The sequence below is a fragment of the Cibotium barometz genome, chromosome 1 (genome assembly GCF_041138505.1).
Source record: "Cibotium barometz isolate CiBa-2024 chromosome 1, ASM4113850v1, whole genome shotgun sequence".
NCBI lineage: Eukaryota > Viridiplantae > Streptophyta > Polypodiopsida > Cyatheales > Cibotiaceae > Cibotium > Cibotium barometz.
The window spans coordinates 55,496,702-55,514,805 of record NC_141046.1 but is presented as its reverse complement, the minus strand read 5'-3'; positions in this window follow the sequence as shown (position 1 = coordinate 55,514,805).

The window sequence follows — 18,104 nt, the reverse complement described above, 5'->3', positions numbered from 1 at the left end:
ATCAGTCACATGGATCCCCATAGGTACATCGCGGGAGGCTTGCCCTGAAGTCCTCGAGACAGCTAGCACTCGAGGGCCACTTTGGAGTATGGTACGTCTTAGTTTCCACTTGGTTCTCAATATATGGGCTCCACACACTCTTTAAGTACAGTTTGGACTCCCCTTTTCTCTAGCTTTCTCATGAGGACACCAATCGGGTTATCCGATTAGATCTTCCCAGCCTCCTCTGCACTCTCACTACACATGGATCACACCTTCAGAGCTAGCAAAGATGCACTTCTACACCTTCGGAGCTAGCAAAGATGCACTTCTACAGAGATCATTTCCTCACGCTCACATGTCCCATGCCATGAGGATTGTGATTGTCCAGATACGGGTTTCATCCTTGAGAGCGCTTGGCCCTAGCCACCATGACCCCTCCCTCACTAGCTAACCACCATGACTAGTTTCTTCCAGAACGAGGAGGTGGAGGACACCCATACAGTGGATCTTGTGGACCCACCTCGGGTTCACATGTCCCATGCCATGCAGATTGTGATTGTCCAGATATGGGTTTCATCCTTGAGAGCGCTTGGCCCTAGCCACCATGACCCCTCCCTCACTAGCTAACCATGACTAGTTTCTTCCGGAAAACGAGGAGGTGGAGGACACCCATACAGTGGATCTTGTGGACCCACCTCGGGTTGCTTCAGACCCACCTTGCCTGAGAGGAGTTACCTTGGACCGGGCCCTCACATTTCAGTCGTTGACGCCCTCAGACCCCTGAACGTCGAGCTAAGATCCCCTTATCATCTCAAGATCTAGGGCATGAGTGGTATACCATCTATTGGGGGACGATGCTCCTCTCATGTTCTATGTTTTTGGAATTCCATGAGGAGATTCCATATTTTGGAGAGTGGTATACCATCTATTGGTGGCCTGGCTGATGTTGCTCTCATGTTCCATGTTCCTAATATTCCATGATGAGGTTCCATGGACAGTTTTGTATCACCCTAGTGAGCTAGCTATGCTTTATTTCTATTTTATTTTCCGTTCCATGATGAGATATGCCACATTGGACGTTATTGTATCACTTTGGGGCCATTGGGTCTTTAGTCTCTCTCTCTCTCTCTCTCTCTCTCTCTCTCTCTCTCTCAATTTAGATGGCCATGGCCCAACAAAACCCTAGTACTCTCATCGCAAGCCTACAGCCTCGCTTATGCCTCTCTTCTATGTTGCCCACCTTGTCTTCGCTCATATTCTTTGTCTTGATACTCTCTCTCACTTAGACACACACACAACCCATGCTTCGAAAGACATGATCTCTCTCATTGTTGAAGATTAGGGGAATTTCCCTACTTAAAGGTTGTTGGGAGCACGGAGTTTAAATTTGGACTCGAAAGGCACATGTCAACCAAATGAAAAAACTCTACAATCAGTGATGGTGATGGGAGAGTCACGTACAAGCTAACAACTCGGGTATAATAATAATGTTTGTACTTGATGTTGGATAACTGCATGACAACTCATATTACAATGAGAATGGATGTAGTTAATGGTGACGGCGGCTGAAAAGGGGGTCTAGATTCTCTTTGTGAAAACTTTAATGATTGATTTTCTTTCCTACAACAATCTTGAATATAAGAGACCATAATAAAAGACTATCTTGATCACACAACAATAGTCCTCAAAATATCCTCTCAATTCTCTAATTATTTCCAGTGGGCTTGGCCTAGTTACATAGAGCGTGACAGAGGGGGCATGACTCCTAATCATCACCCTTTCTCACATATTTCTTATTGATATGCATTAATCATATTAAGATTCCCATTACTGATTTGGGCTTTCACAATTCTCTTTCTCCTCGTGTTCACATCTACATGGCCACCCTCTTATATTCAATTGGACACTTCATGGTCTATATCTGCTTCACGCTCTATATCTGGCCTTCACACTTGATGATGATCGAACACTCTTCTTTAGACTTTCAACCATGCAACACGGACACACCATGTGGTTGTGTGCTTCATGGAGCTACGTGGCCTCGGGGATGAGCTAGTGGTGGGCTCTTACTCATTTACACCCCCCCTTGAAACAAGAGCCCACTGATAGGGCTCTCCTCTGAGAATGGATATGTCTCCTTCTCTTGCTTGAGTCTTTATGTTCCTCACTCAAATCTGCATCATGCATAAAACCAAGATGTTTTTGTCGCCTCCACAACCTCCATATGACATCAACAATCCACAAAGGAGACGAATCCCTTATAGATTCTTCATCCCACCACCTCATTCAGTTATTACCACCATGATAAATACACAACTAATGCTTATGTAAAACTTGTGTAGGCTCTATAGCCCACACATACTCCTCATCAGGATGAAAGTCAACATAATCTTGCTTGTTATTCATTCTCAACATTGCATGCATAGTGGTCACATGCATGTATGGTGGGGTGAGTAGATCCTCTAGAGTGGTGATGACAGGATTGAGTAGATCTCCTGGGTGTGTCATTGAATTTTTGTTCAATGTGAGAATTCATACTCTTGTATGTTGTGGTGGGGATCGAGACCTACGAGTTCTTAGCTGTTGGCGGCCAATCAGTCCGTTTGGCTGTCGCCAAGATCGCTGCCTGGACTGATCGTCAACAAACCGAGCCTTCTTGTTTTGTGACAAACTTGTAACAGCTTCTTGATGAACGGGTAGTACTCGTAGTAGTTGTAAAAAAAAGATAGAGGAATTAGTCTGATAAGGGGACAAGGGGTAGGAAGAGGCCTGGTTTACCCGATTGAGATTGTAGGGAAGGAGTACATTCATGTTTGGATAGTAAAAGACTCATGTCGTGTCTACTTGGGCCCAAGGGAGAGAACCAGTACGGAATAGGGGAACAAGAGAGTTGAGTGAGTAGTTCATGAGCAGAGTTCATGATAAAGCATTGTACTGTATTCCTCAAGAATGGATTGGTATTTGTCCTATTGTTGTGTCTCTTTATTCATCTCTGTCTATTTAGCATTCAATCTTGTGTTAAGTTTGGTCATGTCTGGATGTGGAGTACTGTCAAAATTCAGGAGAGCCTTAGGAACTAACCTGTTGTACAGTCATAATCAATCTCCCTCCGCTTAGGCAGATAGGTAGGTCAACATCCTAGCTTTGGGTTATTTCATTGGGCACAACCGCATTAGTCACCGCTCCTCCGGAGTCGACTAGGTGGTTCGAAACCACGTAAGTGTCGGGTCTTGATTGGACACACTGACTCTTTTGGTGATTCTCCTGGGGAACTGGTACGCCAGGTAGGGGAGTAGGAAGATAGAGGTTAGTTCTAGGTCAGTTCTGCACAGTGAGTCAGTAGAGTGAAGCTAGTTGAAATAGATCTGGAAAGGAAGTGTGCACACACTGGTGTCAGGAATGTTCATGAGAGAGTCAGTAGAGTGAAGCTAGTTGAAATAGATCTAGAAAGGAAGTGTGCACACACTAGTGTCAGGAATGTTCATGAGAGAGTCATAAGAGTATATTGGAGTATGCATGGAGAATGAAGGTAGCTCAAACAGAGCAATGCGACATTGCCCAGACATGCCAAAGCTACAGAACATGAAGGAAAATTGCATCGTCCACCAAGAAGACTCCTAGAAGGGATTCCATGCCAGTTGGAAGAACAGCTGGAAGAATGATAGATTTAGGAACCATTGAGAAATCAAGAAGGAGATCACCAGGAGCCACAAAATATGAGGCAAGAAGCTCAAGAAGAAGAAGAAGAACCGACAGTTGTGGGAAGGATGTCTCTCAAGTACCCTAAGAGCAACCCCTAGACGTCAACAACCAGGTTGCCACAGGACCTCAAATCAACAGACCGTATGGAAGAGGAGGTGGTCGATTTAGGCCAAGGGGAGCTTGTTTCTACTGCAACGGTCTAGGACATAGACAAAATGACTGCTCCATATTTCAGCGCCATCAGTAGAGGAACTACAAGAGGCAAGGCCGCAAAGGGAGGCAAACCCAGCAGGAGCTGATGCAGTTGTAAACATGGTAAAAGTGGACCATGGGGCAAGTAAAGAATAAGAAAAGCCACCAGAGGTGATGGCTGCGCGACAAGATCACAAGGGCTTGTCAAGACATTGACATGCAAGAATATCGAGTCAGAATAGAAACAAAAGCCATAACAGTGGGTAGGGCAGCAGTAGAGAGTCCGTGAACAAATCACCAAGTTGGTGCAGAGTGCACAAGGGATGGTGAGGACAATGCAGGAAAGCCCGCTTCGTGGAGAGAATTCTAAGGAAAATATGGACAGGACAAACCTAGTCAAGAAAAGGAAAGAAATTAGAGCAAGGAAGAAGCTAGTGTGCAATGATAGAGCAACTGAAGAAAGGATGCTAAAGTGCCAACTGGAGCCAATTACAGGAGTACGATCTGTGGGAGGATCTCAGCAAGATGAATCTGAATATCACACTAGACCAAATGCTGAATTTGGTTCCCAATTACAAGCCAAAGCTACTTCAGGCCATAGTACCGAATGAAAAACTGGTGCAAATGCCCTTTGCAGGAACCGAAAAATCCACTAGCAGAATACAAGAATCTAGAAATGATACAGGATTGTGACACGTTCGTTCCCGGAAGTGACCATCAAGATCAGAGGAGGGTAGACAATGGAGAGGGTCATTATGGATGGAGGATCAGGAGTGAATATAATATCAGATAGCCTGGCCAAAAATCTAGGTATCATAGACATGCAACCAGCTCCGTTTTGGATCCGCATGGCTGACTAGAGAAGAGTTCGATGAGTTGGTATAATCAAGGGAGAACAAATAGAAGTGGCAGGATTGTATGTTCACTGTCATGTTCATAGTCCTCAAAATGACTAAGATCGTGGCTCAGAAGTGGAAGGATAAAAGCACAAATGGGATAAGGACAAGGACATAATATGGAGGAGGAAAAAGAAGGTATGTATCTTGATTGTAGGAAAAGACAAGCTTAATCTGGCCAGCCAGCCGATGCATGCAGAAGGCCTAAACTATGTGGAAGGGGTAGAGGACGATGAAGAAGAGCAGATCATGAAAGAAAATCTAGATATGTTGTCACTATTTGAGGTGGATATAGAAAGGATTGTATATAGAGATATGATCCAGAAGTCTCGGTGGCTCACCCTGAAGTGCTAAATGAAGAAAGTGCAAAGGAAGAGTAGGAGGACACTTTGAGCAAGAAAAGGCCATGATGGCTCTCAAGCAGGAGGAGGCCCATCTTAGGAAGTGGAACATCAGAGTCTAGGAAGATGAATTTGAAGAAGTGAACCTGGGGGACAACCAAGAGCCAAAAACAGTTAGAATCAGTGCCAAACTGAATCAAGAATTCAGAGGAAGACTCCTGGAACTGCTGAAATCCTACAAAGAAGTATTTGCCTAGAATTTCTCAGACATGAAGGGGATTGATCCTAGCTTCTACCAGCACAAGATCAACTTAAAATAGGATGCAACTCCTATCCGGAAGAGCAGATATAGAATGAACCCCAACTATGCCAACCAAGTGAAGGAGGAGATTGATAAGATGCTAAGAGTAAGGTTCATCCATCCAGTGGACAGGGTAGAATGGCTTTCACCAATAGTCATCGTCCCAAAGAACTGGGTTAGGGAGGAAGGGGAAGTAGGGTAGCTTTGTAGCAGGTGCTTCTGGTCGTTTTTTGGGGTCGAAAGGAACTGCTATAATAACCATCACGTGGGTTTCATTCTCTTTCACTTTCTCCCTGACTGTTTTTCATGAAGTCGCAATGGGAGGAGCCAGTGCTTGCTATATAAAGATTCCTCCATGGATTTCCTTGGCCTAACCAGTGTTTAGATTCAGCTTTTCTTGAGCCCTTTATCGCAGATAGTTAAAAAGTCATCTTCCAGAATTTTTGCTTTTTTTTGAGCACTATTCTATTTGCCCCACCCCTCATGACGTGATTAAAAACTTGAAGGAGCAATGTCGCGTGGAGGTAGAAGGCCCACGGGTCGATGAAGATTCTATATCCATTTTAATTGAAGCCTTGGCATACTCGTGGGAGGAAGAAACAATAAAGTAGTATTCATTAGAATACTACGGGAGACCTAAATCTTTGGAATTGGACCCAAAAAAGCCACTTGATTAATGGGAAGCTGAGGGTGTGCATCGACTACCGCAAGCTGAATGCTTCCACCATATTGGATCTGTTCCTGCTACTACTGTATTCCCTGCTGGACGCGCGGTAGTCAAGCATGAGACATACTACTTCCTGGATGGGTTTAGTGGGTAAAACTAGGTACAGATGGCCCCAAGATAAAGGGAAAAAATCCTTCATGATAGAGTGGGGGCCTTTTTCCTCCAATCTAATAACTTTTGGGCTGAAGAATGCTCTAGCCACATTCCAAATGATGGTTCAGGAAATATTCTATGAATATTTAACCACCTTCATGAGGGTGTTTGTGGATGATTTTAGTGTGTTCGGAAAGAAATAAGACCGTATATAACACACCTCACGATGTGCCTGGAGAAGTGCAGGAAGGCCAGTTAATCCAGCCAAGTGTGCCATTTGGATCACTCTCTTAGGGCACATAGTATCTGCAGAAGCTATGGATCTGGCCAAGGTCGTAATCATTGTAAAGCTGCAGCTACCCAAGAATGCCAAAGAACTTTCCAGATTCTTGGAACTAATCAAGTGGCATAGCAGATTCATGAGGTTCCTAGCAGGAATGTGGCAGTTCCCTTGTACAGTGTCTGATGGGGAAAGATGCAGAATATGTCTAGTTAGGATCTTGTCAGGAGGCATTTCAGAATCTCAAGAGGATACTGTCAGCACCCATTCTCTAGCAAAGCAGCAGCCAAACTATGATCTAGTATTTCATGTCTTTGTTGATGCCTTTGATTTTGCCATTAGTGGTGCTCTGATGCAGGAAGCGCAAGAAGGTTGGTTCAGACCAATTTACTAATGCAAGAAGGAGGCTATCTAGACTTGAAAAGAACTACTCCACTATAGAAAAGGAATCATTAGGGATGATCTACTCGATCAAGAAGTTCAGGCACTATCTATTGGGAAAAGTGTTTGAATTTCATGTAGATCACAAAGTAGTCTTGTATTGGTGAACAAACCAGACCTGGCAAGAAAATTGGCCAGATGGATGCTTTTGTTACAAGAGTTTGAGTTCACCATAAGGCACACCCTCGGAAACAAGCATGCATAGTAGATTTCTTGTCAAGACTAGATTCAGGAGGAGAAGATCAAGAGGGGATGGAAGATGATTTCCTAGATGCTCAACTCTTCCTCATAGACGGGGAAAGACCCAGTTGGTACGATGAGATGCTGCAATTCATGTTTGACTTGTCCTTTCCAGAGTAAATGTCTAGATCAGAGGAAAAAGCCGACTCTCCGGAGCAAGTCATTCATAGTGGTAGTAGCAGGTCAACTCTACAAGGTGGGCATTGATTAGATACTGAGAAGATACGTCCCCAAACATGAACAACAAGATGTGTTGGCAAAAGCGCACCAAGGAATAAGCAGAGGGAGCTTTTCCAGAGAAGTCACAGGGCGGAAAGTGAACCAGGTAGGATTGTGGTGGCTGAATGCATTAAAAGACGCGCACAAGTTTGCAAAAGATTACGATATGTGCCAAAGGCTGGGGCAACCGAATGTTATAGACAGAATGCCTCACAACCTAATATTGCCCCTAAAGCCGTTCCAGAAGTAGGGTATGGACTTTGTTGGCCCATTCAAGCTATTAGCTTAGTGAATAGGAAACAAATACATTATGGTGGCTATGGATTACTACACAAAATGGGTAGAGACCAAGGCCCTGAGAGACTGTAAGGCATCGTAAGTAGCAAAGTTTCTTTATGAAACTATCATGAGACAAGATTCGAATGCCCAATCGATATAGTCAGAAACCAAGGGAGCCACTTCCTTAATGATGTGATCAAGAAGCTGACATAAAAACATATGATAGTACATAAGAATAGTGTACTACCCGCCGTCGTCGTAGGCAAATGGGCAAGCAGAATCCACCAACACGATCCTGAAAGGAATCCTCGTCAAGACAATGAATGAGAATAGGACCGAGTGGGGTACAAAGTTGCACTCAGCATTGTGGGCATTTCGAACAACATATAAGACTCGCAATAGGATTTATGCCTTTCAACATGGTGTATGGATTGGAGACAGTAGTGCCCATGGAGTTTCTCACACAGACCCTTAGGATAGCAGTAGCAGAAAGGCTCTCTCCGGAAGAATTAGAGGTACACAAGATTGAGCAACTCCCTCCTTAAGTTGGATGAAAGGAGACTGCAAGTGCATGGACAATCGAAATCGTACAAAAAAGAAATTTGTAGGTGGACAGGAACACGAAATTCAAGATCTTTGAAGAAGGAGATGCAGTCTTGCTTTTCTCATCAAGAATGTGACCCCACCCAAGAAAATTAAAAATGAGATGGACGGGCTCATTTAGAATTGTTAGAAAAATGGGGACAAGAACCTTTGAGAGGTGGTAAGTATGGATGGAGAAAGCCTAAGAAAACTGGTGAATGGGTATAGGCTGAAGCCTTATTCATGGAAGAATGCCAGAACAAGAAGGAAAAGTATGTCTAGATCCAGATTAGGAGGATGTTCAACAAGCAAAATTCGAGTCCAGCCAGGAGCTGGAAAAATGGGGACAAGAACCTTTGAGAGCTGGTAAGTATGGATGGAGAAAGCCTAAGAAAACTGGTAAATGGGTATAGGCTGAAGCCTTATTTATGGAAGAATGCCAGAACAAGAAGGAAAAGTATGTCTAGATCCAAATCAGGAGGATGTTCAACAAGCAGAATTCAAGTCCAGAATGTCCAACAAGAAATGGTGGAATTCGAGTATCTCTCTTCCACCTTATACAAGGAGGTGGATAGGCATGCCCAGTGGCTGGAGAAGATGGGATTAAAGGAATTTGCAGAGCTGCCCTGAGAGGAGCTTCAACAAAACTTCAAGGCCACAGAGTAGTTGGAGCAGCTACAAAAATCAAATATCATTACGCTCCCATTAGGTGAGAAGAGAGCGTTCAACTTCCTGCATGTCGCTGAGGTATTCAAATTTTTGGCTGAGGGGGGAGCACCTCAGAGTCATAAAGGAAGTGCATGCTAGGGCCAACAGAGATAAGATTGAGCTAGTCAAGGCAGAAGCCAGGCTAACGGTCCTGGACGCCGAAGAGTTTCCAAAAGTCTATGAGTTGGAGGAAGAAAAGATGGAGCAATGGGAAGGGCATGCGTTCGAGGATGTAAAGGAGGTGTGGGGGAATATCTAAACAAATTGACATCTGTAATGCAATCCTCCACACCTTCCTATAGCAGATAGATGGTGCCGTAACATTCATAGGACAAAAGTCCGAAGGGAGGATCCAAAAATCTGAATCTAGCCTAGCTACAAGCCTTGAACCAACAAGAGTAGTAGAAGTAGCTACACCCAGCCAAGTGGGCAAGGAGGCTGGCCCTAGTGGTGGGGCTAGCACTAGTGGTGGGGGAGGCACTAGCTGAATTTTGCATTGACAACATCTCACACTGACCTCTGGAAAAGACAAGAACAAATGGACTCCATGAGAAGGGTGCATGCAGAAGAGGTGCGAATAGCCTAGGCCGATCTCAGGAAAAGATAGTAGAAGATGGATGCCATGAGGAGGGTGCACGTCGAGGAAATGCGAGCAAAAGATAAAATGATAGAGGATCTCCAAGACTGGGAAAAAAGGGAAAAGGAGGAAAAAGAAGACCTGCAAAAAAGAGTCCAAGAGGAAATGGGCCAAAGGAGCATGGACGTCTGAAAGGGAACTGCCCTTAAATATATGCAAACTTTAATCCATACAGCTCAGCAGGTAGCTCAGCAGGTAGGTGCTTTGAGACCTTCCAACTGGGAAGAAATTGCAAAATTCATGAACCAGTTGTTGGAAGTGTCAAAGACAGAGAGACATGGCTAGGGTAGCTCTCAGGCAGGAGCCTCAAGACAAGGAAGAAGCCCCTCCCCTGCCTGAGCAGTGTGTGGAAGCAATGGGATCTTATGACTTGCAGATATGGGGAGGTAACAGCTCATTCGAAGAGCAACTCTATTAAAGCCCCTTGCCAACGGAGTCACCAACCAAGAAGAAAGGGAAAGGGTGGTGCTGCAATTGAACCTATAGGAATACCGCCTTATGGGTGGAAATGGAGTCAGGGAAGGAAAATAAGGCCAAAAGAACCTGCACAAATGGTATTTAAGGAAGGTGTTATCACCCAGAGCAAACAAAGCCCCATGCCTTCGCAACAGAGGCATGGCGGTGGAAGTAGTGAAGACAGCAAGGGGAAAGGCATCCAGAGACACGGCCCATTGATGTGTAGTTTTGAAGGGCCAACGATCGAGAGGACGGGCATAGGGCATGCTTGGGTAAGCAACAGGAAGAGGGCTTACGAGCCAAGGTATGCCCAGGATTTCCCCATCAAGTTCATCTCAGGGGGCATTGCAATGGAGGAGGTACTAGACAAAGGCGGTTGGAACATGCCATAAGGAGTTACGATGGGAGGATCCAAACTCAGAAGCAATCCAGACACACAATGAACAACAACTGTGGGCTTCGCTGCCAGCGTAGCGCCCACTGTAATCACCAGGTGTTGGTGAGCGACCAATCAACCTGTTTGGTCATCGCCTAGATCGCTGCTTGAATTGACCGTTGTGCAACAAACCGAGCTTTCTTGTTTTGTAACAAACTTGTAACATCTTCTTGATGGAAAGAGTAGTACCCATAGTAGTTGTAAAGAAAAGAAAGGGGAATTAGTATGATAGGGGGACAAGGGGTAGGAAGAGAACTCGTCTACCCGCCTGAGATTGTAGGGAAGGAGTGCATTCCTGTTTGGACAGTAAAAGTCTCATGTAAGGTCTACTTGGGCCCAAAGGAGAGGAATGGTACGGAGTAGGGGAACATGAGAGTTGAGTGAGCAGGTCATGAGCAGAGGTCATGCTAAAGCATTGTACCGTAGTACTCAAGAATGGATTGGTCTTTGTCTTATTGCTCTATGTCTTACTGTTGTGTCTCTCTATTCATGTGTCTATTCAGTATTCAATCTTGTGTTAAGTTTTGTCATGTCTAGATGTGGAGTACTGTCCGGATTCATAACAGCCTTAGGAACTAGCCTACTATGTAGTCATAAACAATCTCCCTATGCGTAGGCAAACATGTAGCTCAATGTCCTAGCGTTGTCTTATTACATTGGGCATAGTTGCATTAGTTCGTTCGCGAAAATAGGGTAATCCCTAAACAATGGAAAGTATTCATATTTTCAAAATAAACATTTTGAGGAGCTATTCTTTCCTAATTACTCAGATAGAAGACATTGTGGTTTGTTGTGGACATCAATGGATTTATGCTTATTATAGCCAGGATGAGATGCTTCGAGAAAACATAAGTTTAGCCTTGATCAATTTTAGGATGAGTATAGTACCAGAACTCCATTTGTATTATGGACCCATACACCAAAATAACCTTTAGGAGAATTTATAGGGTTGTGAGCTTCCTCTTTACCCATCATAGGATAGTAACTCTGAGCCTTGATCAATTTTAGGATGAGTATAGTACTAGATCTCCATTTGTACGGACCCGTACACCAAAATATTCAAACCTTTAGGAGAATATATAGGGTTGTGAGCTTCTTCCTTCCCTGTTAGGATAGTAACTCTTAGTCGTGTCTCTAGTCACTCTCATCACAATATAATTAGATATAAGGTCTATTAGATAGAGGTTGGATCAAAGAAGAGTTGAGGCTGAGGAAGACGAATGATAGACAATTCTTGTACTTGAATAATTATGATTTTGCTTGGAATAAAGCTTTTTGTCTCCTTCTTGTCAAAGGAATTGTACTTAAGTTGAATTTGGACAAGTGCAAAAATGGCACAAAACACACAATAATGGATGAGGCCATCCTTTGACCATTTGGACAAGGTTTGCCATGGCGATGCACTACTACCTGCTGAGGTATCGAGAATATTACTTTATATAAAATTATCAATCTCATTTCTTATGGTCACATGATGTTGTGAGAAGAAAATTGTTATTAAAATATATTTGGGAATTTTACCTCTCTCCGCATCAAACATAAGCCTGGCGATGATTGCAAAACGTTACGAATTGTGAAGGAGTATGGAATCCGTGGACAAACTCACCTTCCACTAGATGAGTATGTGTTTAGACTATAGCACATCATGTTATATCTTCCACGTAATAAGTTTGTATTCATAGGCATGTGTCACCCTCATGTGCCTTTTTGGCTATTAAGAATCAGCAATGATGTACCAAGATTTTGATTAATAAAAGATCCCAATAATTCATTTTCTTGAAGAGAATTATATATATATATATATATATATATATAGAGAGAGAGAGAGAGAGAGAGAGAGAGAGAGAGAGAGAGAGAGAGAGAGAGAGAGAGAGAGAGAGAGAGAGAGAGAGAGAGAGAGAGAGAGAGAGAGAGTTTTGTACAAATAAGAATAACTTGAAAGTGTATTCTCAGATGCCTCGACATAGTGCCTTGACACAACACTACCTCGGCCAAGAAATTAGATAATGATGTAAGATACGTGGTTCATTGGGAACACCGGGACAATTTAGTGGAGAGGGTAGGAACTTATCTGATACGTTCAAGAATAGAATCAATTCGATGGATGAGTATTTTGACGTAGACAAGTATAATGATAAAAATAAGATGGCCCTAGCTAGACTAAAGCTTGGAGAAATTTCTCAAATCAGTTGGAGGAGATATTGTGATAGAAATCAATTAGAAAGGAATAATTTAACTTGGGATGAAAGATCATCTTCGGGAAAGATATTTCCCACCTAAATTCTAGGAAGGAAAGATGAATGAATTTTAGGAGTTGGAACAGGGAGGTAAGACCTTGGAAGAGTACCATCAACAAGCCTTCGTGTGTTGGACTCTTGAGATTTTCCTTAGCCATGAGAAAAGAGACTCTTCTAAATCGGTTTTTCCAAAACCTTAATCCTCCTTTTGGACAATTTGGTAAAGAGCACAAAGCTGACATCCATATTAGAGGCAGTGGCATGGAATAATATTTTACTAAAGTTTTTGTAAGAAGGAGAAGGGATAGAAAGCCAACCCACTTGGAAAGAAGAAACCAACCATCTGAGTGGTGACATTATAAAATTTCTATACACCCCAAAAGGAATAGTAGGGGTAAATACAAGGAACATAATGATAATAGAGAGCCAGCCACATTGGATGGGAGGAACGCTTCGCAACAATTTATACCCAAAAGATGACCTTCCTTCTAGGCACCCTATATGGGAATAGATGGTCCATGCCAATCAATGCTTTAACTACCGATAGATTGGACACCGTCTCAGAGATTTCCGTTGAATATTAGGTCTCTGCTAATCCCTCTATAGGATGATCAAGTAATCCAAAAAAAGAGATTAGGGTTAGGGTAAAAGATGCACTCAAATGGAGTACCACACATATGCATTTAATGGGAGTACCACCATAGCCAAGAGCATGGGCTCAAGATTTGTATTAACGTTTGTAAAAAGGTAATAGTCCATCTCCCCTGATAATTCACTTATATAGGCCCATGAAGTGTTCACATATCCTTATGGTCCATTATTTATTTGCATGTCTGGGCACCCATGGCTAATTGCCCAATTAATATGTTCCCCGATTACAAACCATCCCCACCAGCATGGTTTCATCCTCAAAACCCTTGATTAGAATCACACAATCAAAAGAGTTGGGTGTAACATTATGGAGAACACAACCCAACATTATGGAGAACACAATCTCTTCAATTCCAAATGTGAATATAGCATGTAGAGGGTAAGGTCTCCCAAAAGAGTCTGTAAACTCTTGCATTGTTGAAAATCTGCATAAGACACCCCCAAATCAGCTCATTGTCTTTGCTCCATGAAGGTACATGCCTCTCCCAAAGCTCATTCCAACCATCGAGCTTACCATATAGACATATGGACTTTAAAAAAATGAAATTTCAAGAATTTCCAACAAGCTTATTCACTATTATACCTCCACATTTGCTTCATCAAAATCATCCAACAAGTACTCCTTTTTACAATCCAATCATTATGCACCTCACTAATGGTTGAAACTGAGAGCATGCCCATGTCATTCTTTTGAGTGCATTCGCTACCATATTTTCTTTTTCCTTGGTGTATGCGATCTCAAAGTCATACCCTTGAAGTGTAGCCAACCACCTTTTCTTGGGTGTGAAAGTGGTTTGAGAAATAAAATACTTCAACACCCTATGATCACTCCTCACATAGAATCACGGCTACCAATAGAGATAATGATGCAATTTCTTGATTGCATGCAATATGGTAATCATTCATATACATGCATAGAGATAATGATGCCATTTCTTGATTGCATGCAAGGCACCATGATCTTGATAAAGAATGGCACCAATTCCCCTTCCACAAGCATTTGCACGAATAGTGAATGGCTTTAAGAAATCCGGAGACACCAAGATAGGAGTGGAATTGAGAGTAATCTTTTTAGCTCTTCAAAGCTTTTGTTAGCAATAGCATCCCAAAAGAAAGACTCTTTCTTTAGCCTATCGGGGTGAGTGGTGCCGCCACTTGAGCATACTTCTCAATAAACCTCCTACTATTAGAAAGAGGATAAGTTGAGTGATATTTTTAGGTTTTGGCCACTTCTTCACACACTCCAACTTCATTTGCCACATGAATGTGCATTTGGCCACTTCTTCACACACTCCACCTTCTTAGGATCAACCCTTATGCCATCCTCTAAGTTGAGTGGTATTTTCATGTTTTGGCCACTACTTCACACACTTCACCTTCTTGGGATCAACCCTTATTCCATCCTTGCTTATAATATGACCAAGATACTCAACTTCACTTGCCATGAATGTGCATTTTCTCTCCTTTGCAAAAAATTGCAACATCGCAAATACCTTCCTCACATGAATAAGATGCTTATCCTTCGTCTTGCTACTATAGATGATGATATCATCAAAGAATACCAAAACAAACTTATAAAGGAATGTCTAGAACATCTTGTTCATCAAGGCTTAGAAATTAGCAGGTGCATTGCAAAGACCAAATGGCATAACCATGAATTGGAAAAACCCTATTTCCATCCTAAAAGCTATTTTGAACTCATCCCCTTCTTTCATCCTTATTTGGTGGTATCCCGAACTCAAATCAATATTTCAAAAATAGTGAGCATTGTTGAACTCATCAAGGAGGTCATCAATGTGAGGTATTGAGTACTGATTCTTCAATGTAATCTTGTTGAGGTCATTGTTGAACTCATCAAGGAGGTCATCAATGTGAGGTATTGAGTACTGATTCTTCAATGTAATCTTGTTGAGGTCATGACAGTCTATGCACATTCAAAAAATGAACCATCTTTCTTTTTCACCAAAAGTACGAGAGATGCAAATGGTGATTGACTTGGTTCAATCCATTCCATGTCCACAAGTTCCTTTACTTACTTTTCCACTTCATCTCTTTCCACCTTTGATGATAGCCTATATGGTGGCCAGGCAGCTTGGAATTCTGTTCAAGTGCTATAGGGCATTCACAATTCAAGCGCTATAGGATGATTCACTTCTCTCCTAGGCGGTAAACTCTTAAGCATTTGAAATACATCCTTGAACTCTTATAAAAGAGTCTTGTCATGTCTTCATTTGAAACACCTTTCTCTTCCACATTGTCCTTATCTTGGCAAAGCTATAGTACATAGACACACCCCATTTTCTTGAGCTCCTTCTTAAGCTTAGCGGTATTCAAAGAAATATTTGAGAAACAAGAACCATGCAATACCTCTTGATCCCCACACACAAAGCTCATGAATCCATGTTGTAAATTCATTGAGAGGGTCCCAAGTGTGGATAGCCAATCACATCTAAGCAGAATGTCAATTGGCCAATGCAAGAAAAACAACTTGGCATGTGTACTCATTGGAAAGCATGACTTTTGAATCCTTGCACATCAGTATATGATCCATCATTGATCCATTAGCCTCTTGCACCATATGCAACTTTGACAAGGCTTTGGGATGTAATTTTAGATTGCCCAATGCACTCTTGTTCACAAAGCTATGTGTGCTACCGTTGTCCACAACACATGAGTGACTCTTCCATTGATCATAGCCTCACTTCTCAAAGTCTTGGCACCCATGCATCCCGCATAAGCATCATAAGAAAGAGTGCACAACTTTGCATCATGCCTTGTTGCTTTCGTAAAACACATGGTTATAGGATATCCATCATCAGAGTTGTCTTCATTTGATCCTCTGGATCAAAAGGAAACTCACCCTTGGGCTCATAACCCTCATCATCACCCAAGAATGTCAAAATTATGGGGAGAATGCACAACGGAAGCAATAGTTGATGGCAAGATAGAGAAACATATATGAGAGAGAGCAAGAACATTCCTAAGGACCTAGACTTATTATTTTATTGACTAAACAATTTTTATTTTACTTTTTAGCCTAAGATTAAAGTCTTGGGATTAATTTTTCTACATCAAAATTTATTATTATCCCAAGTGCATATTAAACCTCAGGCTAAATTATGCAATGTGCAATGTGCAATGTGCAACTACATGTGTACATTAAACCTTAGGTTAAATTATTTAATGTGTAATGTGCAACTACATGTGCACATGTGTACGGACTATTTTTTTCTCTACCAATGGTTTTACACATAGCTAGGGATTAAAATTATTAATTCACGTAGAAAAATACTATTCCTTAACTTTAGGACCTTTTCTCTTCCTACAGATTTGTGTTGTAAATTATGCTTTTAAAGTACTCAAGAGAAATTTTGAATTTAGAATCAATCATTTCTAAGGCTTTTATAATATCAAGAGTATTTTCTCTCTCCAAAATTGTTACAACAATGGTACCTTACAAGAGGTATTTTACATCCTCCCCCACTTATAGAATCGAGATGTTCTCATCTCAGTAAGTAGGGATACTCCTTTAATATCTCTTCTTCTTCCAAATGGAATCTTCGATCAAATAGGACTTCCACTTGATCAAGTACTCTCTCAAAATTTGATTCTTGAGAGAATTCTCTCAAACTTCTAAGATACTCTCAGGTTAAAGTCTCAATTGTCCTTGGGTGTGTAAGGTAATCGACGACATGATCAAGATCATGGACATATTTCTTGAATAAGCTGACATGGAATACATTGTGGACTTGAAGGTAAGGAGGTAGAAGAACTTTATAAGCTTGTTCTCCTATTTTTTGAGTAACCACATAGGGTCTACAATATCTCGGGTGATAATTTCTTGTTTTCCAAGGAAGATAGAACTTTACTTGGGTCAAATCTTATTTCTTCTTCACACACATAATTGGAGATCTTTAGGTCAGCATACTACTTCTATTCGGAGCCCATTTGAATAGTGTACCAAAAAGTGAGCATGCGGACAGAATCCAAAATAGAGAGATGTAGCACTTGTCAAAGCTAAGATCGAAGGTGGTACAAGTATTTGTCTCATCAAATTACGAACGTGTCAAGATATAGCACATCAAATTCTGACTCTATTTAAGCCATTTACACCTAAATTAGTATTCTTCAACCTTTCCAAAGCTGCAAATAAACATGGAAAATATCAGGCAAAGCATCTCAAGATCCCCCCCAAAAAAAAAGAGGATCATGCTAATACAAGTGCCAATGAAATCAGGGCCACTTAAGTGATTAATGGGGATAGTCAAGTGCAAGGTGAGGCATCACATGAGAAGCCGACTTTGCCAAATTCTACTTTTGATCATACACATGCCTCAAATGACTTGCAAGAAATGTAAAACATGATTGAAGACATGTGATTTAATAGGAGGTAAAAGTACATTGCACAAGAAATAAAGGGTGGATTTTCTTATCTTGGCAAATAATTTGACAAAATCAAAGTACCTCCTCTAATTGTGCATGGCAAAGGCAAAGGAGTGGTGTGATTGAAGAACCAATTGTCAATGATACTTGGGATAGAATATCAACCAATACCCGTGTGAATTTGGGTGACTCAAGGGATGCTAACCAAAGGGACAATAATGATTTTCAAACAAGTAAAAGACAAAGTTACCTTCACTAAGTTTGATGGTGAGAGAATGTCCAATGAGCATTTTGAAGAATGGACCAACAAATTGGACATGT